Source organism: Acomys russatus, unplaced genomic scaffold, assembly GCF_903995435.1.
Source record: "Acomys russatus unplaced genomic scaffold, mAcoRus1.1, whole genome shotgun sequence".
NCBI classification, from domain to species: domain Eukaryota; kingdom Metazoa; phylum Chordata; class Mammalia; order Rodentia; family Muridae; genus Acomys; species Acomys russatus.
Genome location: NW_026131796.1, coordinates 80,266 through 103,271, shown reverse-complemented (window position 1 = coordinate 103,271; position 23,006 = coordinate 80,266). Strand labels below are relative to the sequence as shown.

The 23,006-nt window shown below is 38.8% G+C and overlaps 1 pseudogene; it reads left to right on the top strand.

The window, feature by feature from the left end:
- Nucleotides 1-4,008: 4,008 nt before the first annotated feature.
- On the top strand, nucleotides 4,009-21,664 carry LOC127186492 (vomeronasal type-2 receptor 116-like; annotated as a pseudogene).
- Nucleotides 21,665-23,006: the final 1,342 nt, after the last annotated feature.

Sequence of the window (23,006 nt, the reverse complement as noted above, 5' to 3'; positions counted from 1 at the left end):
GGATTTCTGATAGTTGTTTTTAAGAACATCACTTCATACTACTAGGCTACTCTGACAGCTCAAGTAACTGGTGTTTCTAATGTTTAACATTCATAAGTTAGTGTTTGAGTCACAGAAATTCTAGTCACAAATTCCTATCATGTGATGCTGAAATTTTCGATGGAAATTTTCAGTGTAGTAATAAAGGGCATTCTAAAATGGGCTATTTTGTCGACAAAGATAACACAAAGTTACAATTTCTAAGTGTAAAAGTAATTATGTTTTAATCTGAGTGAATCGTTCAGAATGAAGGAGTATGTCTGATGTTTGTTGTTCAGCTGACATGAAATGACTAGGAAGAGACAGGAGAGATTATTTTTCCCATAAAGAGAAACAAAAATATCTTATATTCCAACTTAATTTTTGCTCTTTTTTATTAAAATGATATCAGAAAGATTTCCCATATGCTTTACTCTTTACATTGTATTTTACAAACATGTAATATTTTCACAAACAAATCTCACTGCAATTTCTAGTTCTTCCTTATTCTCAGTAAGCTGCTAGGGTTCTGCTGGTATAACTCGAAGTGTGGTCAAAATATGTTTTACCAGAAAAAAAGAATGCTTGGATTGTAAATTTTGTGTTTGAGAAGACAGTGTATCACTAGTGGTGACTCCTTGCTTCCTTGTCAAATGACTGAGTTACATTTGTGGCATATATAGTTGATAGTGCTTGAGTACAGAAATAGAGAAGTTTCCTAGTAGCTCATCTCTGCAGTTCTTTAAGAAATATGTGACTTCTTTTTATGTCTAAGCTGTTATTTCTCTTACACTTTTACCACAGTTACTACTTACATTTCTCTTTCAGTAACTTTACTAAGTATAATTACATATTTTAACATGTGGATACTCTACACATATGTACTTTGTGGATTTCTGACTGTTGTTCCAAGCACAGCAAGCCCTTTAGACTACTAGGCCACTCTGGTAGCTCAAGTAATTGATGCTGTTTATGTTTAGTATGCAAGAGTTAGTGTTTGTGTCACACAAGTTCAAATATCAACTTTCTAATGTGTTTTACTGAAATTTCTAATGGCAAATTTTCTGTGCTGTAATAAAGGGTATTCTTAAAGGAACTATTTGTATAGACAAAGCTAACTCAAAGGTACAATTTCTAAATGGAAATCTAATTATATTTAAATATTAGTGAATCATTTTGAGTGAAGGATTATATTTGATACTTATTGTTCAGATGATAGGAAATAACTAGCAAAAGACAGGAGTGATTTTTTTCCCATAAGAGAATAAAAAAACTCTCAAGTTAATTTTTGCTCATGTCATAAAAGAGCACTGTTTAGCTCCATACATCCAGATGCAAACAGGCATACATCAATTTTAACTAATATATTTGTTTATGTATTTTACCTACTGATCATTGCCTCCTCCCTCCTCTATTCCTGGTCCCATGCTCTTTCCTTCTACTCCATCTGCATTCTCTGTTATTCAAAGAAAGGAAGCCCCTGACCAAATCACCTCAACTCATCAATCACATCAGGACTGAGTGCGTATTCTTAACATGTGGCCTGAAAATGAAACCCTACCAAGGGAAAGAGAATTTTTAAAAAGGGCAACAGAGTCCATGTCAGAGACAGTCCCAGCTCATCTTACTAGGGGACCCACACTAAGCCTGATCTACACATCACCTACACATCTGTGTAGGGGTCCTAGGTCCAGTCTTTTGAGGATCCTTTGTTGGTGATTGAGTCTCCACAATGCCCCCCCCTGCGTCCTGATAAATTGACTGTTGATTTTCTTGTGTAGTTTATGTTAGTTCTTCAACCTCCTATACTTCTCCCTACTTTTCTACAGGACTCCGAACACTTTGTCTAATATTTGGGTTTGATTCTTAGCATCTGTTTTGATTCACTGATGTCTGGAACCCTCAGGGGACATTTACGCCAGGCTCCTGTCTGAAAGCACAGGAGAGTATCAATAATAGTGTCAGAGGTTGACTCTCTCCTGTGTTCTGAGTCTCAGTTTGGGCCAGGCATTCCTTGGACATTCCCTCAATCTCTGCTCTATTTTTATCCCTGCATATCTTGTAGGAAAGGTAGATTTCGAGTCATAGTTCTTGTGGGTTGGTTGGTATTCCCCTCCCTCCACTAGGAGTTCTGCCTAGTTAGAGGGTGTCCTCTCAAGTGAGTCACCACAATATTATCCCAGAACTGTCTTATTTACCCATCTTGTCAGATATCTCCACTCATACCTTATTCTTACTGTTCAGGCCCTGACCTGCTGCATCAGCTCTCCCCAGGTCTGATATCCACCCTCATTTCAATCTGAGCTCTCTCTCCTACCTTGTTCCATATCTTCAATTTCTTCTTCTGTCTATTTATTTTCCTTTCTTAGTTAGAACAAAGCATCCTCTCTGGGTTCCTCCTTCTTACTCATTTTCTTTGGGTCAGTAAATTCTAGTATTTTTATCCTGTACTATATGGCTAAGTAAATACATCCATGTGTGTTATTGTTAGTCTGGGTTATCACACTCAGCAGATATTTTCTAGTCTACTTGCCTGAAAAAAAAACATGATTGTCTTTGTTTTTATATCTGAGTAGTATTTCATAGTTTATTCTCCATTGTTTGAGTGAAATCATTTTTCTGGATTCTAGCTATAATGAATAAAGCTGTTATGAACATAATTGAGCAAGTGTCCTAGGGTTTATGTCCAGGTATGGTATAGCTATTTCTGGAGGTTAAGCTTGTACCAGTTTTCTGATAAAGTAACAGATTGATTTCCAAAGTCAGACATACATATATTTTAATATGCATCTCCTGTGTGTGAATTTATTTGAAAATAAACCAGTAAAAAGATGCTCTCCCTGAAAAATAAACTAAACAATAACAACAATATGAAGATGGATAGAGGAGAATATGATAAATATATTTTCAACTAATTATAACTTATTATTAGTACAGGTAGCAAATATTGCCACAGAAATACTCCTGTACACTCATCAGTCATTCTTTCACTACCTTAGCCAATTCAGTTAATTTCATATGGAAATACCAGGAACTCAGAGGCTCAACCCTCATGTGTAATTTTTATATTTCTCTATAATTAATAAATGAATACATGATCAGGTTTACAGCTTGGTCAAAACCTGTGGCCTTGTCTTTACCTTCTTAGAAAGTACTCAATAACCACAGATGGGCATGCTTTTCCATGGAATATGCATGTTTTGTATAGATGAACTCACATGAAATTTTAAGGGTGTTCCAAGATTCCACAATTTTATGTTTGTAAACCTTATTACACGGGATAATTGTTGCAAACATAGGGATAAATAAAATATCTTCAAGTACAGAATAGTCATAGTATGGATTGTAAATGACTATGTGTCTACTTATGTACATAGTAAATATTGTACCATTTTACAGAACACCATCTGAAAGGCAGTTTCCTCTGGTTTTGGCTTTTTCCTTGGATGAAATAAACAGAAACTTGGACCTTCTACCAAATATGTCTTTAGTATTTCAAGTACCATACTTTATAAGTGTGTCAGAATTAAAATATCTCATTCATGTTTCTCGACCAACTCATTTGTATCCTCCTAAGTATGACTGTTTCCAAGTAGTCAGTTGTATACTACTTCTTATAAGACCAAACTGGGAAGCATCTGTACTATAACACACATTCATGTACAGCTGTGAAGCTAAGCAGGTGAGAGTTTGTTGGGTTAAAATTTAATTAATTTGTGTCTCCATTGGTGGTTTTGATAAGATGTAAAGAAGGGTGTAAAGAGGAGACTGGTCTTACTGGCCTTATGTCAATCTGTGTAGTTCAATGTTATTATTCAGACACTTGATAGGGATCTGGAATTTCTTTGTGTGAAATGGGAATAAGAGAAGAAGTAACAGGTAAGGGGGATTTCTAGACCTTTTTACAGATAAAATGTGTTTACAAGTTCTTAAAAGTACATGCTACTTCATGCTGCTCCCTGTGTCATAGGTTCTTCATCTTACTTATAGGCCTTTCCATCTTTTCCTGAAAGACTGTGTACAATTTTCCTATATTTATCAGATGGCCCACAAGGATACATAACTCCCCATGGCCCTTGTCGTCTTGTTACTTTATTTAAACTGCAACTGAGTAGGGCTGGCCATCTCTGACAATGAACAGGGTACACAATTTCGCTCAGATTTGAAGAGATTGAAAAAAATACAGTCTGCTTTGCCTTTGTGAACATGATCCCAGTGAACATGGAGGTATACATGTCAAGAGCTGAAGTGTATTACAACCAAATCATGGCATCATGCAGAAATGTTGTCATCCTTTATGGTGACACAGACAGTACTCTTGCTGTGGCCTTTAGAATGTGGGAATCTCTAGGTATACAAAGAACATGGATCACCACCTCACAGTGGGATGTTCCTACAAATAAGAGAGATCTCACACCCGGCCCATTCCAAAGGACTCTTGCTTTTTCACAGCACCATGGTAAGATTTCAGGTTTTAAAAATTTTGTCCAGACATTGCACCCTCTCCAATACTCAGATAAATATTTGGCATGACTGAAGTGGATGAAGTTTAACTGTGAAGCCTCAGCATCTAACTGTAAGACAATGAAGAACTGCTCAACCAATTCCTCATTGGAATGGCTAATGGCACAGACTGTTGACATGGCCTTCAGTGATAGCAGTTATGACATATACAATGCTGCATATGTTTTGGCCCATGTCATTCATAAGATGCTTTTTCAACAGGTAGAAAATCAGCCAATTGACAATGAGAAAAAAACATGGTCATATCTGCTCGACGGTAGGGTTTCTTCTATTGGATTATCCATGATCTTATCAATGTCATAGTTTTTAAGAGTCTCTCAGATGATTAAATGAGTGAACTAGGAAATGTTTCCCCAAAACCTAGGTTTCTACATGTTTTTTATGTTGACACAATAAATCTAGAGGTATGTATCGATCTTTAATACAGAGTTATTGGAATGAAAGACACCATTTATCAGCGAAAATCAGTGATTCTGTAATAGAGCAACTGAATATGATCATACTTGTTCTAATATTGGAGAGATGATTAGTCTTTTCTCATTAATGGTCTCCATGATGAGGAGATGAGTGTTCATTAATACTGAAATTTGCGGTAATCTGTTCAGGGGATTGTTTTCTCAACTGATTCTCCCCAAATGTAGTCTCTGTTCACCTTCCTCAAAGTCTTATTAAAATTGCACAGAAATAGTTATGTGAATCAGTTTATTACACACACACACACACACACACTCATTTTTGAATATATGTTTCTCATTGTATTTGTGTTTCTATGTGTGTTTCTGTGTGTATATCTGTGTTTAGGTGTGTGTGCACAAATATGTGTCTCCTTGTGTGTGTGTGTCTGTGTGTGTGTTTGTTTCTTTCCATCTGACTATTTGTCTGTTTGTAGAAGTGAGCATAAATTGTCTGTGTTTCAATGCTCATGTGTATTTTTGTTTCTGTTTTTGTGTATGTTTCCATTTGTATTTGTCAATGCATGTGTCTGTCTGTTCTGTGTTTCCATATATTGGATTGCACATAGGTATATCTCTTGCTCTGTGTGTGTTTGTGTGTGTTTGTTTCTGTCTGTCTCTCCTTTGATATTGTGAGCATAAATGTGTTTTTGTGTCAATTTCTTTCTGTGTGAATGTTTTTTCTCATTATGTCTCCCTGAGTGTATTTGTCTGTGCATGTGTGTGTCTATGTATGTGTTTGGTACATTACTCTACTTGTGTGTCTGTTTGGGTGTATATGTCTGTCTGTGCCTGTATGCTCATATGTGTGTCTGGGCATGTATGTTAATGTATGTGTAAAAAAATATGGGGCTATACACAGTTGAGTGGAGAGTGTGATATGACTTTCTCACGTACTATGGTGCCTCACATCGGACCATGTCCCCAGGAGGGGGAGACCTGGTGGCACTCAGAGAAAGGACAGCAGGTAGCCAAGAAGAAACTTGATACCCTATGAGAATATATAGGGGGAGGTAATCCCCCTCAGGAACAGTCATAGGGGAGGGGAATAATGGGAAAATGGGGGGGGAGGAATGGGAGGATACAACGGATGGGATAAACATTGAGATGCAACAAGAATAAATTAATAAAAAAAATAAAAATAAAAATAATAAATAAAAAATATGGGGCTATATTATGTGTGTATCTCTATATAGATGAAGGTCTCTCTGTGTGCAGATGCATGTTTGTGTGTGTGTGTGTGTGTGGTGTGGTGTGTTTGTGAGTTGTACATGTATGTTTGATGTGTAAGTGCTTGTCTATGCTTGTGTTTCTTTTTTTTTTTTAGTGCTTATCTCTATTTTTTTTCTTTTGTTTTTAATTAATTTATTCTTGTTACATCTCAATGTTTACACCATACCTTGTATCCTCCCATTCCTCCCCCCCCATTTACCCATTATTCCCCTCCCCTATGACTGTTCCTGAGGGGGATTACCTCCCCCTATATATGCTCATAGGGTATCAAGTCTCTTCTTGGCTACCTGCTGTCCTTCCTCTGAGTGCCACCAGGTTTCCCCCTCCAGGGGACATGGTCAAATGTGAGGCACCAGAGTACGTGAGAAAGTCATATCACACTCTCCACTCAACTGTGGAGAATATTCTGACCATTGGCTAGATCTGGGAAGGGGTTTAAAGTTTACCTCCTGTATTGTCCTTGGCTGGTGCCTTAGTTTGAGCAGGACCCCTGGGCCCAAATCTATCATATTGTTCTACTTGTAGAATTCTAGGACCCTCTATATCCTTTTATTTTCCTATTCTCCCATGTGTCTCTCATTTAGAGTCCCAATAGGATGCCTTCCCATCTGTCCCAGTTTCCTGGTAAGTGAAGGCTTTCGTGGGACATGCCCCTTGGGCTAGCATACAAATATAAGTGAGTATATACCATTTGATTTTTTCTGCTTTTGGGTTAACTCATTCATTATGATCATTTCTAGCTCAATCCATTTATCCACAAATTTTGGGAATTCCTTGTTTTTAATAGCTGAGTAGTATTCCATAGTGTATATGTACCACAGTTTCTTTATCCACTCTTCTACCGAGGGACACTTAGGCTGCTTCCATGTTCTGGCTATTATGAATAAGGCTGCTCTGAACATGGTAGAACAAAGTTTCTTGTTGTGTGCTGGAGCATCTTCTGGGTATATTCCAAGGAGTGGAATAGCTGGGTCTTGAGGAAGCCCTATTCCCATTTTTCTGAGATAGCACCAGATAGATTTCCAAAGTGGCTGTACTAGTTTGCATTCCCACCAGCAATGAAGGAGTGTTCCTCTCTCCCCACATCCTCGCCAGCATGTGGTGTTGCTTGAGTTTTTGATCTTAGCCATTCTGATGGGTGTAAGATGGAATCTCAGAGTTGTTTTGATTTGCATTTCCCTGATGACTAAGAAGGTTGAGCATTTCTTTAAGTGTTTCTCAGCCATTTGATACTCCTCTGTTGGGAATTCTCTGTTTAGTTCCAAGCCCAATTTCTCAATTGGGTTATTCGGTTTGGCGGTATTTAATTTCTTGGGTTCTTTATATATTTTGGATATTAGACCTTTGTCAGATGTAAGGTTGGTGAAGATTTTTTCCCAGTCTGTAAGTTGTCGCTTTGTTCTCTTGACAGTGTCTCCTGCCTTACAGAAGCTTCTCAGCCATTTATTAATGGTTGACATTAAGGCCTGGGCCATTGGTGTTCTGTTCAGGAAGTTGTCTCCTGTGCCAATATGTTCCAGGCTCTTCCCCACTTTCTCCTCTAAGTAAATTAGTGTCTCTGGTTTTATTTTGAGGTCTTTAATCCACTTGGATTTGAGTTTTGTGCAAGGTTACAATTATGGGTCCAGCTTCATTTTTTTACACGTAGGCCTCCAGGTAGACCGGGACCAATTGTTGAAGATGCTATCCTTTTTCCATTGAATGGATTTGGCTTCTTGTCAAAAATCAAGTGACCGTCTGTGTCTGCATTCATATCTGTGTGTTCAATTCGATTCCACTGATCAACCAGCCTGTTGCTGTGCCAGTACCATGCTGGTTTAATTACTATTGCTTTATAGTACAGTTTGAGATCAGGTATGGAGATTCCTCCAGAGCACCTTTTATTGTGCAAGATTGTTTTAGCTATTCTGGGTTTTTTGTTTTTCCATATGAATTTCAGAATTGACCTTTCAATGTCTTTAAAAATTATGTAGGTATTTTGATAGGGATTGCATTGAATCTGTAGATTGCTTTTAGTAGGATGGCCATTTTTACTATGTTAATTCTCCCGATCCATGAGCAAGAAATATCGTTCCATCTTCTCCGGTCATCTTCAATCTGTTACTTCAGAGTTTTGAAATTTTTTTCAAACAAGTCCTTCACTTGCTTAGTTAGAGTAACTCCTAGATATTTTATATTGCTTGTGGCTAATGTCAAGGGTGTGGTTTTCCTAATTTCTTCCTCTGCAAGCTTGTCATTTGTGTATAGGAAGGCTACAAATTTTTTGAGTTAATTTTGTATCCAGCCAATTTGCTGAAGGTGTTTATCAGCTGTAGGAGTTCTCTGGTGGAATTTTGAGGGTTACTTATGTACACTATCATATCATCTGCAAATAGGGATAATTTGACTTCCTCCTTTCCCATTTTGATATCCTTGATCTCCTTTTGTTGTCTTATTGCTCTGGCTAGAACTTCGAGTACTATATTGAAGAGATATGGAGAGAGTGGGCAGCCTTGCCTTGTTCCCGATTTTAGAGGAATTTCCTTGAGTATCTCACCATTTACTTTGATTTTGGCTATTGGCTTGCTGTATATAGCCTTTATTATGTTGAGGAAAGTGCCTTGTATCCCCGATCGCTCTAAAACTTTAAACATGAATGGGTGTTGAATTTTATCAAATGCTTTCTCTGCATCCAAGGAGATGATCATGTGGTTTTTTATTTTCAGTTTGTTTATATGGTGGATTACATTGATGGATTTCCATATATTAAGCCATCCCTGCATGCCTGGAATGAAGCCTACTTGGTCATGATGAATGATATCTTTGATGTGTTCCTGTATTCGCTTTGTAAGTATTTTATTTAGTATTTTTGCATCTATGTTCATAAGAGAAATTGGTCTGAAATTCTCTCTTCGTTGAGTCTTTGTGAGGTTTAGGTATCAATGAGACTATGGTCTCATAGAATGAATTTGGTAATTTTCCATCCATTTCTATCTTTTGGAGTACCTTGAATAGTATCTGTATTAGCTTGCCCTTGAAGGTCTGGTAGAATTCTGCACTGAAACCATCTGGCCCTGGGCTTTTTTTGGTTGGGAGACCATCGATGATTGCTCCTGTTTCTGTAGGGGAAATGGGACTATTTAGCTTGTTTATCTGTTCTTCATTCAACTTTGGGAAGTGAAATTGATCAAGAAAATCGTCCATTTCCCCTAGATTTTCAAATTTTGTGTCGTATATGCCTTCAAAGTAGGATCTTATGATTCTTTGAATTTCTTCAGTGTCTATTGTTATGTCTCCCTTTACATTTCTGATTTTGTTGATTTCAATATTGTCTCTCTGTTTTTTAGTTAGTTTGGCTAATGGTCTGTCTATCTTGTTGATTTTCTCAAAGAACCAACTCTTGGTTTTGTTGATTCTTTGGACTGTTTTCTTAGTTTCTAATTTGTTAATTTCAGCCCTGAGTTTGATTATTTCCAGGCGTCTACTCCTCTTAGGTGTTTCTGCTTTTTTTCATCCAGGGCTTCCAGATGTGTTGTTAAGATGCTTATGTGCGATGTTTCCAATTTCTTTTTAAAGGCACTTAGTGCTATGAATTTTCCTCTTAGCACTGCTTTCAATGTATCCCACAAATTTGGGTATGTTGTTTCTTCATTTTCATTGAATTTCAGAAACCCCTTGATTTCTTTCTTTATTTCTTCCCTGACCCAGGTGTCATTTAGCAGAGTTGTTTAGTTTCCACGTACGTGTAGGCTTTTTGTTATTTCTGTTGTTCTTGAATTGCAGCCGAAGACCATGGTGATCTGATAGGATACAAGGTATTATTTCAATCCTCTTGTATCTATTGAGGCTTGCTTTGTGACCTACGATGTGATCAATTTTGGAGAACATTCCATGGGGTGCAGAGAAGAAGGTGTATTCTTTCTTGTTTGGGTGAAAGGTTCTATAGATATCTGTTAGATCCATTTGACGCATGGCATTGGTTAATGATGTTATTTTTCGGCTTAGTTTCTGTTTCAATGACTTATCCTTCAGTGAGAGTGGGGTGTTGAAGTCTCCCACTATTATTGTGTGGGGATCGATATGTCGTTTAAGCTTTTTTAGGAGATCTTTTACAAATGCGGGTGCCTTTGAATTGGGAGCATAGATGTTCAGAATTGTGATGTCATCTTGGTTGACTTTACCTTTGATGAGTATGAAGTTTCCTTCCTCATTTCTTTTGATTAATTTTGGTTGAAAGTCTATTTTGTTCGATACTAAAATGGCTACGCCTGCTTGCTTCTTGTGACCATTTGCTTGGAATATTTTCTTCCAACCTTTTACCCTGAGGTAATGCCTTTCATTATGAGTGAGATGTGTTTCTTGAATGCAGAAGAATGTTGGATCTTGTTTATGTACCCACTCAGTTAGTCTGTGTCTTTTTATTGGAGAATTGAGGCCAATGATGTTGAGAGATATTAATGACCAGTGACTGTTAAGAGTCTTAATTTTGATGTTGTTTCCAGTTCAGCATTTGTGTAGTTGTGTTTTTGCCATGGGATAGTTATCTATTTCCTGGGTAGTTTTGGTTGTAGCTTAACCTTTTGGGATGGAGTTTTCCTTCTAGTACCCTCTGTAAAGCTGGATTTGTGGATAGGTGCTGTTTGAATTTGTTTTTGTCATGGAATATTTTGTTTTCTCCATCAATGGTTATTGATAATTTTGCTGGGTAAAGTAGTCTGGCCTGGCATCTGTTGTCTCTTAGGGTTTGCAGGATCTCTGTCCAGGCCCTTCTGGCTTTTGTGATCTCTGCTGAGAGGTCGGGTGTAATTCTGGTAGGTTTACAATTAAATGTTATTTGGCCTTTACCCTTGCAGCTTTTAATATTATTTCTTTGTTCTGCATGTTTTGTGTTTTGATTATTATGTGGCGGGCAGTTTTTCTTTTCTGGTCAATTCTATTTGGTGTTCTGTAGGCCTCTTGTATGTTTATAGGCATTTCTTTCTTTAGTTTGGGGAAATTTTCTTCTATGATTTTGTTGAGAATAGTTTCAGGGCCCTGGAGTCTGATGTCTTCTCTTTCTTCAATGCCTATTATCCTCAGATTTCTTGTTTTCATGGTGTCCTTAATTTCTTGGATGTTTTGTGTCAGGAGTTTTCCAGATTTGGCATTTTCTTTAATGGTTGATTCAATATCTGTGATTGTATCTTCTAGACCTGAGATTCGTTCTTCCATCTCTTCGATTCTGTTAGAAAAGCTCACCTCTGTATTGCTTGCCTTCTTCTCTGAGGTCTCATGCTCTCGTTTTTCTTCTGTCTGTGTGTTTATCATTGAATCCATTTTAATTTTCAGATCTTGAACTGATTTTTTGATTTCTTTCATCTGATTTTTTGTATATTCCTGAGTTTCTTCCATTGCCTCTTTATAGGTCTTCAGAGCTTGAACCGTTTTATTTATTTCTTTCATCTGGTTGTTTCCATTTTCCTGCAATTTTTCCGGTTCCACTCTATGTGCTTCTTTTATGTCTCTCACCTGTTTGTCTGCGTCTTCCTGCATTTGATTACGAATTTTATTTGTTTCCTCCATTATCATCCTCATTACTAAGGATTTGAGGTCATTTTCTTGTATTTCCGTTGTATTTGAGTTCTCTGGGTTGTTTTCTTTGGGATAGCTGGAAAATGGAGACACCATGTTGTTTTGGGGTTTTTTGCGTGTGCTTTTTCATTGTCCTTTAGACATCTTGCCGTCTTTGTTTTTGTTGGGAGGCTTCCAGAGTTGGATGGAGGGTGTCTGACGATAGATTCACTTGTTTTCTCACGATTTCCCTAGGCTGGGAGCTCAAAGCTTCACTGGTTTGGATGCTAGGAGGTTAGCCCTGTTGTTCTGGTCTCTCACAGCCAGTGATCTTCAGTCCCCCTGTGCTGTGGATCCTGCAATTGTTCTGGGTCTCTGAATGAGCGTTGAGTCAGGCCACGGTATCCACAGCCTTCTGTGTTCCCTGCCAAGTCCAGCCAGGAGAACTGGGCCTGAACCACGGGCTGAACTCAGCTAGATTCTCAGGGTTTGAACCGTTTGCCAAGCTCAGCTAGGGATTCTGGGCCCAAAAATGCACACAGGGTCCAGCCAGAATTTTGGGCTGGTACTACCCACCAAGCTCAGCTAGGGCCTTTTGGCCCAAAGTGCGTGCTGTGGTCTGTTATTGACTCAGGGCCCGAACTGACCACCAACCTCACTCAGGAATTCTGGATTCAAACTGCACACTGTGTGAACCAGAGTCTTAGAGCTGGTGGAACCTAGCACTCTGTACAGCCTGCGCCACAGCAGCAGAACTGAGGCTGCTCTGAGTTAGCACCAGTGGTGGAACCAAGTGCTCCACCCAGACTGTGTCACCACAGGGGAGCTGCCGCTGAGCTGAGGTGGTACCTAGGATGGATCTGAGCATGCCACCAAGCCTGCGCAACAGCAGGAGAACTGCGGCTGCTCTGAGTTAGAGCCAATGGTGGAACCAAGTGCTCCGCCCAGACTGTGTCACTGCAGGGTAGCTGCCGCTGAGCTCAGGTGGCGCCTAGGTTGGAACTGAGTGCTCAGCCAAGCCTGCGCCACAGCAGGACAACTGCGGCTGCTCTGAGTTAGTGCCTGTGGGGGAACCAAGTGCTCCACCCAGACTGTGTCACCGCAGGGGAGCTGCCACTGAGCTGAGGTGCTGCCTAGTGTGGAACACTAAGTTCCACCACCTGTGCTAATTCAGCGGAGCCGCAGTTCTCCTGCTGTGACGCAGGCTGGGCGGAGTGCTCAGTTGCACCACCGGCACTAATTCAGCACAAGCTCAGTTCTCTTGCTGTGACGCAGGCTGGGCGGAGGACTCAGCTCCACCAGAGGCTCTAGCTCAGCCCAGACACAGTTCTCTTGCTGTAACACAGGCTGGGCGGAGCGCTCAGTTCCACCGGCTCTAAGACTCTGGTTGGACACAGTGTGCAATTTGAATCTAGACTTCCTGGCTGAGATTGGCAGACAGTTCAGGCCCTGAGTCAATAACTGACCACAACACGGACTTTGGGCCAAAAGCCCCTAGCTGAGCTTGGTGCGCAGTCCCAGCCCAAAAATTCTGGCTGGACCCTGTGTGCATTTTTGGGCCCAGAATCCCTAGCTGAGCTCGGCAGATGACTCAGGCACTGAGAATCTAGCTGTGTTCGGCCCCTGGTTCAGGCCCAGTGTTCCTGGCTGAACTTGGCAGGGGACACAGAAGGCTGTGGAGCTGAGGATCACTGGCGGTGAGAGTCCAATGACAGGCCTAACCTCCTAACATCCACACCAGTGAAGCATTAGAGCTCCCAGCCTAGGGAAATCGTGAGAAAACAAGTGAATCTTTTCATCAAACTCCCTACATCCAACTCTGGAATTTACCCAACAACAACAAAGACCCCAAGATGTCTAAAGAGCAGCGAAAAAGCATACACAAAAAAAAAACCAAAACAACATGGCATCTCCAGTTTGCAGCTATCCCAAAGAAAACAACTCAGAGAAATCAAATACAACAGAAATACAAGAAAATAACCTCAAATCCTTAGTAATGGGGATGATAATGGAGGAAACAAATAAAATTCGTAATCAAATGCAGGAAGACGCAGACAAAAAGGTGAGAGACATAAAAGAAGCACATAGAGTGGAAGTGGAAAATGGCAGAAAAATGCAAACAACCAGATGACAGAAATAAATAAAACGGTTCAAGCTCTGACGACCTATAAAGAGGCAAGGGAAGAAACTCAGGAATATACAAACAATCAGATGAAAGAAATCAAATAGTCAGTCCAAGATCTGAAAAATGAAAATGGATTCAATGATAAACGCACAGACAGAAGGAAAACGAGAGCCTGAGACCTCAGAGAAGAAGGCGAGCAACACAGAGGTAGATTTTTCTAACAGAATCCAAGAGATGGAAGAACGAATTTCAGGTCTAGAAGATACAATCACAGCTCTTGAAGCAACCATTAAAGAAAATGCCAAATCTGGAAAACTCCTGACACAAAACATTCAAGAGATTTAGTACACCTAGAAAAGAAGAAATTTGAGCATAATAGGCATTGAAGAAAGAGAAGCTATCAGACTCCAAGGCCCAGAAACTATTCTCAACAAAATCATAGAAGAAAATTTCCCCAATCTAAAAAAAGAGATGCCTATAAACATACAACAGGTCTACAAAACACCAAATAGAATTGACAAGAAAAGAAAAACTTCCCATCACATAATAATTAAAACACAAAACATGCAGAACAAAGAAAAATAGTAAAAGCTGCAAGGGAAAAGGGCCAAATAACATTTAATAGCAAACCTACCAGGATTACACCCAACTTCTCAGCAGAGACCATAAAAGCCAGAAGGGCCTGCAAACGCTAAGAAACCACAGATGCCAGGCCAGACTACTTTACCCAGCAAAACTCTCAATAACCATTGATGGAGAAAAAAAAATATTCCATGACAAAAATAAATTCAAACAGTACCTATCCACAAATCCAGCTTTACAGAAGGTACTAGAAGGAAAACCCCATCACAAAGGGTCAAGCTACAACCAAAACTACTGAGGAAATAGATAACTATACCATGGCAAAAACACAACTACACAAACGCTCAACTGGAAACAACATCAAAATTAAGGCTCTTAACAGTCACTGGTCATTACTATCTCTCAACTTCAATGGTCTCAATTCTCCAATAAAAAGACATAGACTAACTGAATGGGTGCATAAACAAGATCCAACATTCTTCTGCATTCAAGAAACACATCTCACCCATAATGATAGGCATTACCTCAGGGAAAAAAGGTGGGAAAAATATTCCAAGCAAATGGTCACAAGAAGCAAGCAGGCATAGCCATTTTAGTATCGAGCAATAGAGACTATCAACCAAAATTAATCAAAAGGGATGAGGAAGTGCACTTCATACTCATCAAAGGTAAAGTCAACCAGGATAACATCAAAATTCTGATCATCTATGCTCCCAATACAAAAGCACCACCATTTGTAAAAGATCTGCTAAAAAAGCTTAAAGCACACATCGATCTCCACACAATAATAGTGGGAAACTTCAACAACCCACTCTCACTGAAAGATAAGTCATTGAAACAGAAACTAAGCTGAGAAATAACATCATAAACCAATGCCATGCGTCAAATGGATCTAACAGATATCTATAGAACCTTTCACCCAAACAAGAAAAAATATACCTTCTTCTCTCCACTCCATGGAACCTTCACCAAAATTGAACACATCGTAGGTCACAAAACAAGCCTCAATAGATACAAGAGGATTGAAATAATACCTTGTATCCTATCAGATCACCATGCTCTTAGGCTGCAATTCAACAACAACAGAAATAACAAAGAGCCTACACGTACGTGGAAACTAAACAACTCTCTGCTAAATGACACCTGGGTCAGGGAAGAAATAAAGAAAGAAATCAAGGAGTTTCTAAAATTCAATGAAAATGAAGAAACAACATACCCAAATTTGTGGGATACATTGAAAGCAGTGCTAAGAGGAAAATTCATAGCACTAAGTGCCTTCAAAAAGAAATTGGAAACATCGCACATAAGCATTTTAACGACACAACGGGAAGCCCTAGGAAAAAAAGAAGCAGAAACACCCAAGAGGAAAACATGTGTGGAAATAATCAAACTCGGGGCTGAAATTAACAAATTAGAAACTAAGAAAACAGTCCAAAGAAACAACAAACCAAGAGCTGGTTCTTTGAGAAAATCAACAAGATAGACAGACCATTAGCCGAAGTAACTAAAAGGCAGAGAGACAGTATTGAAATCAACAAAATCAGAAATGTAAAGGGAGACATAACAACAGTCACTGAAGAATTACAAAGAATCATAAGATCCTACTTTGAAGGCATATACGACACAAAATTTGAAAATCTAGGAGAAATGGACGATTTTTTTGATCAAGTTCACTTGCCAAAGTTGAGTGAAGAACATATAAACAAGCCAAATAGTCCCATTTCCTCTACAGAAATAGAAGCAATAATCGATAGTCTCCCAACCAAAAAAAGCACAGGGCCAGATGGTTTCAGTGCAGAATTCTACCAGACCTTTAAAGGCGAGCTAATACCGATACTCTTCAAGCTACTACAAAAGATAGAAATGGATGGAAAATTACCAAATTCATTCTATGGAACCATAGTCTCGTTGATACCTAAACCTCAAAAAGACTCAACAAAGAAAGAGAATTTCAGACAAATTTCTCTTATGTACATCAATGCAAAAATACTAAATAAAATACTTGCAAAACGAATATAAGAACACATCAAAGATATCATTCATCATGACCAAGTAGGCTTCATTCCAGGCATGCAGGGTTGGTTTTATATATGGAAATCCATCAATGTAATCCACCATATGAACAAACTGAAAATAAAAAAACCACATGATCATCACTTTGGATGCAGAGAAAGCATTTGATAAAATCCAACAGCCATTCATGTTTAAAGTTTTAGAGAGATCGGGGATACAAGGCATTTTCCTCAACATAATAAAGGCTATATACAGCAAGCCAATAGCCAATATCAAAGTAAATGGTAAGATACTCAAGGAAATACCTCTAAAATCGGCAACAAGGCAAGGCTGCCCACTCTCTCCACATCTCTTCAATATAGTACTCAAAGTTCTAGCCAGAACAATAAGACAACAAAAGGAGATCAAGGATATCCAAATGGGAAAGAAGGAAGTCAAATTATCCCTATTTGCAGATGATATGATAGTGTACATAAGTGACCCTCAAAATTCCACAAGAGAACTCCTACAGCTGATAAACACCTTCAGCAAATTGGCTGGATACAAAATTAACTCAAAAAAGTCTGTAGCCTTCCTATACACAAATGACAAGCTTGCAGAGGAAGAAATTAGGAAAACCACAACCTTCACATTAGCCACAAACAATATTAAATATCCAGGAGTTACTCTAACTAAGCAAGTGAAGGACTTGTTTGAAAAAAATTTCAAAGCTCTGAGGAAGCGGATTGAAGATGACCTGAGAAGATGGAATGATCTTCCTTTCTAATGGATCAGGAGAATTAACATAGTAAAAATAGCCATCCTACCAAAAGCAATCTACAGATTCAATGCAATCCCTATTAAAATATCTAGACAATTTTTTAAAGACATTGAAAGGTCAATTTTGAACTTCATATGAAAAAACAAAAAACCCAGAATAGCTAAAACAATCTTGTGCAATAAAAGGTGCTCTGGAGGAATCTCCATACCTGATCTCAAACTGTACTGTAAAGCAAAAGTAATTAAAACAGCATGGTACTGTCACAACAACAGGCTGGTTGATCAGTGGAATCGAATTGAAGACCAGATATGAATCCACACACATATGGTCATTTGATTTTTGACAAAGAAGCCAAATCCATTCAATGGAAAAAGGATAGCTTCTTCAACAAATGGTGCTGGTCTAACTGGAGGTCTATGTGTATAAAAATGCAACTGGACCAATATTTGTCACCTTGCACAAAACTCAAATCCAAGTGGATTAAAGACCTCAACATAAAACCAGAGACACTAAGTCACTTAGAGGAAAAAGTGGGGAAGAGCCTGGAACATATTGGCACAGGAGACAACTTCCTGAACAGAACACCAACTGCCCAGGCCTTAATGTCAACCATTAATAAATGGGACCTCATGAGGCTGAGAGGCTTCTGTAAGGTAGGAGACACTCTCAAGAGAAAAAAAGCAACAGCCTACAGACTGGGAAAAGATCTTCACCAACCCTACATTTGACAAAGGTCTAATATCCAAAATATATAAAGAACTCAAGAAATTAAACACCACCAAAACAAATAACCCAATTGAGAAATGAGGCTTGGAACTAAACAGAAAGTTCTCAACAGAGGAATAGCAAACGGCTGAAAACATTTAAAGAAATGCTCAGCCTCCTTAGTGGTCAGGGAAATGCAAATCAAAACAACTCTGAGATTCCATCTTACACCCATCAGAATGGATAAGATCAAAAATTCAAGTGACACCACATGCTTGCAATGATGTGGAGAGAGAGGAACAATCCTTCATTGCTGGTGGGAATGCAAACTAGTACAGCCACTTTGGAAATCTATCTGGTGCTATCTCAAAAAATGGGAATAGGGCTTCCTCAAGACCCAGCTATTCCACTCCTTGGAATATACCCAGAAGATGCTCCAGCACCCAACAAGAAAATTTGCTCAACCATGTACATAGCAGCCTTATTCATAATAGCCCGAACATTGAAGCAGTCTAAGGGTCCATCTGTAGAAGAATGGATAAAAAAAAAACTGTGGTACATATACACTATGGAATACTACTCAGCTATTAAAAACAAGAAATTCCTGAAATTTGTGGATAAATGGATTGAGCTAGAAATTATCATAATGAGTGAGTTAACCCAGAAGCAGGAAGAATCAAATGCATACTAACCCAAGGGGCATGTCCAACGAAAGCCTTCACTTACCAGAAAACTGGTACAGAGGGGAGAACATTCTATTGGGACTCTAAATGAAAGAAGCATGGGAGAATAGCAAAGTAGATTGATCCAGCGGGTCCTAGAAACCTAGAAGTAGAACATTATGATAGGCAGATTTGGGCCCAGGGGTCCCGCTCAAACTAAGGCACCAGCCAAGGACAATATAGGCGGTAAACTTTAAGCCCTTACTCAGATCCAGCCAATGATCATAACATTCTCCACAGTTTAGTGGAGACTGGGATACGACTTTCTCACATACTCTGGTGCCTCACATTTGACCATGCCCCCTGGAGGGGGAGACCTGGTGGCACTCAGAGGAAGGACAGCAGGTTACAAAGAAGAGACTTGATACTCTATGAGCATATATAGGGGGAGGTAATCCCCCTCAGGAACAGCCATAGGGGAGGGGAATAATGGGAAAATGGGGGGAGGGAAGAATGGGAGGATATAAGGGATGGGATAAACATTGAGATGTATCAAGAATAAATTAATAAAAAAATTTAAAAAAGAACTCATGGTAATTACATAAATAAATGTAAAAAGAGTAATATTATTATAGGTGTGTATTCATGTTGTGAGTGTATGTGTACATAAGGGCAGATGAAGGTGAGAGACAACTAATACCTCTATAGGGAATTTGAAGGCAGTTGTGAAATACCTCACATGGGTTCTGGGAACTGGACTCAGGTTTTCTGCAAGAGCAGGACATTCTCTTTATAGTTCAGCTAACTTTCCAACACTTTAGACAAAGTAACTAGTAACAGTTGCCCATCAATAAATTGTTCTACATGAAAGAATTAAAAAACAGGACCAACTTATAACTCTGTGCAACTATCTAATTAATCATTTCAATTCCAATAAAATTTCCTACCATTGCCATTTCAGAAGAGGATATTATGAGTGAAGTAGTTTGTTGTACACAAAAAATCTGGGTCACTGGCCAGGTGTGGTGGCACATGCCTTTAATCTCAGCACTTGGGAGGGAGAGGCAGGTGGATCACTGTGAGTTCAAGGCCAGGCTGGTCTACAAAGTGAGTCCAGTACAGCCAAGGCTACACAGAGAAACCCTATCTTGAAAAAAAATCTAGATCACTTTTGAGTTTTGTTTTTATTTCTTCCATGCTGCTTATTGATATATAAATTTACCTCAGAGTATATTCACAGAGTTTGGTTCTCATAGAGTTTGAAATTAGGGAAGCAAGAAGATGCTGAATGCTTCCCATGAAGGTAAAATAAAGATGAAGGGCTTTGTAGTGATCAGTCTGTAGAGAGGTTTCTACCTTCAGTGATAGAATTAGTGCTTTTCATTATCAAGAGTCAGGAATTGTTTTTCTTTACTGCCATATGAGAACATAAATAAGGGCATAGTAATAAATCTTTCTTATTTTTTTACAGTTTTCAAGCCTTTATATTACTTTTATATACCGAGAAACTTTACTTCTTGTACTCACGTTCCTACTTCTCCCAAATGATTATCAAATTTATGAACACATCTGTTACACTTTTTTGGTCACATAAATATAAATACACACACACACACACACACACACACACACACACACACACACACACACACACACACTCCCAAACCTAATGATTTCTTTTACTGTTCCTTAGATATCATTATGCTCGGGATAGGATTTAGAAAAGCAGTTACTATTCTTCCCCAAGCAGAAGACAGTCTCTGTCTCTGATAAAGAAAGCATTAATTAAACAATCAGTGAACTCAGGCGGCACTGAGTGGATTGAAAAGGAGATTTTCAAAGACACTCAATCATGCTGTGGTTAATGAGTTTTGGTTTTGTGAATTTACCAGAATGAGTCATTTCATGACAGCATCCAGAATGATTTAAGAAGTCTAGTTTCTGAAAACCTTGTAAATGATATCAGCAACACTGTTAAATAGACAAAAGTTGCTTTGGTTTTCTTCTCTAAAAAGATAATAAGAATTAATAAATAGAAGCATTGTTGTATAGCAATGTTGTTCAATCATATTATCAGCAGTAAGATGGAGATATTGCAAAGCTTTGCCAACAAACTTATTGAAATATCTTGTAAATAAACTGCTGAAGCTATATTAACAAATATTTCCTTTCTGATTCAGACATGGACCATTGTGTGAAGTGTCCAGAGGACCAGTATGCCAACACAGAACAGAATCACTGCATCCACACAGCTGTGATCTTTCTGAGCTATGAAGACCCCTTGGGGATGACTATGGCCTTCATGGCCTTGTGCTTCTTTGCCTTCACAGCTTTGGTTCTTGGGAAATTTTTGAAGCACAATGACACAGCCATTGTGAAAGCCAATAACCGCACTCTCAGCTACACCTTACTCCTGTCACTCATGTTCTGTTTCCTCTGCTCCTTGCTCTTCATTGGCCATCCAAACTCAGCCACTTGCATTTTGCAGCAAATCACATTTGGAATTGTATTCACTGTGGCTGTTTCCACTGTGTTGCTCAAAGCAATCACAGTGCTTCTGGCTTTCAAACTCATAGCTTGTGGAAAAATAATGAGGTACATTCTGGTTTCAGGAACACTTAACTACATTATTCCTCTCTGTGCACTCATCCAAATTATTCTCTGTTCAATCTGGCTTGCAGCTTCTCCACCAACTGTGGATATTGATGCAGACTCTGAGAATGGCCACATCATCACTGTGTACAACAAGGGTTCAGTCATTGCATTTTACTGTGTAATTGGATATTTGGCATGTCTTGCCTTGGGAAGCTTCACTGAGGCTTTCTTGGTCAGGAACCTGCCTGACACATTCAATGAAGCCAAGTTCTTGACATTCAGCATGCTGTTGTTTTGTACTGTGTGGATTACTTTCCTCCTTGTCTACCATAGCACCAAGGGCAAGGTCATGGTGGCCTTGGAGATTTTTTCCTTCTTGGCTTCCAGTGTGGGGATGCTGGGGTGCATTTTTGTTCCAAAATGCTACATACTTTTATTAAGACCAGACAAAAATTCTCTTCAATAGATTGGGAGATAATCATATTCCTAAAGGCATATTTCATGAGTGCTTTTTGTTAATTTAATTTATTTATTCAAGTTTACATGCTGATTATAGACCTACTCCTTTATCTTCTTACAGTGCCACCCTTCCTCCCTCTCTCCATCCCTTCTTCTCTATGTCTCAGATTAATGGAGAACCACTTCCTATGCATGTCAGCTCTCCATGTTGTGTCAGGACTAATCATGTCCTCTTCTCGTGGCACCTAGAATGATAGTCCCACAAAGAGGAAATGATAAAAAATATGGCATCACAATTCATGTCAGTAACTACCCTGAAATTTCTTACTAGAGGATCCACAGGATGCCTGAGCTGCCTATCATCTACCTCTGTGTAGGGGGCATAGGTCCAGTTCATGCCTGGTCCTTGGTTTTTGCCTCAGTCCCAGCAAGCTACTAAGTGCCTTGGTTAGCTGGCTCTTTTGGTCTTTTTGTGGATCTTGTGTCACCTCCAGGTCTCTTTCTCCTTCCTCCCACTATTCCACAAGACTTCTTATTATCGCTCATTGTTTGGATGTGACTCTCAGCATTTGTTTTAAACCTGTGTTTAGCAGAGCCTCTCAGAGGATAACACAGTTAGGCTTCTGTCTACAAGAATAGCAGAGTATCATTAATAATCTAAGTGGTTAGCTCTGTCCATGGACTGTGTCTTGGTTTGTGCCAGGTAATCTGAATGGTAAATGAATTCTAACTGACAAATATAAAATTGTTACATAACCAACAAATATTGGGCTACAGTGCATGATCTGTCTCTTAGAATGATGCTCACTGTTTCCTCTAATGATATTGCTTAGCAGTATCATGGCTACTAGAGTTGTCTATGTTGTCTTTATAATCTTGCCCTGATCTACTTATTTCACAAATTATAAAAATTGGGGCACAGTGTAGAGTGTAAATGTTCTTTTCTTATTTAGAATAAAAAAACTTTCAAAATAAAATCAAACTTCTTTTAATATCTGGGTGAATGACATTGAAGCCAGTGGAATGGTGATTAAAAAATTTAGGAAGTTTGTGGGAGAGTGAATTCATGTTTGTTCATGAATTTAAAACAATTTTCCTTCTTACAGGGGGATGGTAAGGGAATCTTGATGTAATCCAAGGAAGTAGATTATTTAAACTTGGAAGAGTGATTGTTTGATAAACATAAAGAATACTAAACTATATGGATTTGTGTCTTATCTTTAGTATCTCATATCATGTCCTGCTTTTTAATAAGGCCTGATTCACTGCTCAACCCTGAAAATTATGTTATTAACCCTATGATAGAATAGTTCCAAAGTATAAGATGTCCTCTTCTGATTTATATGATT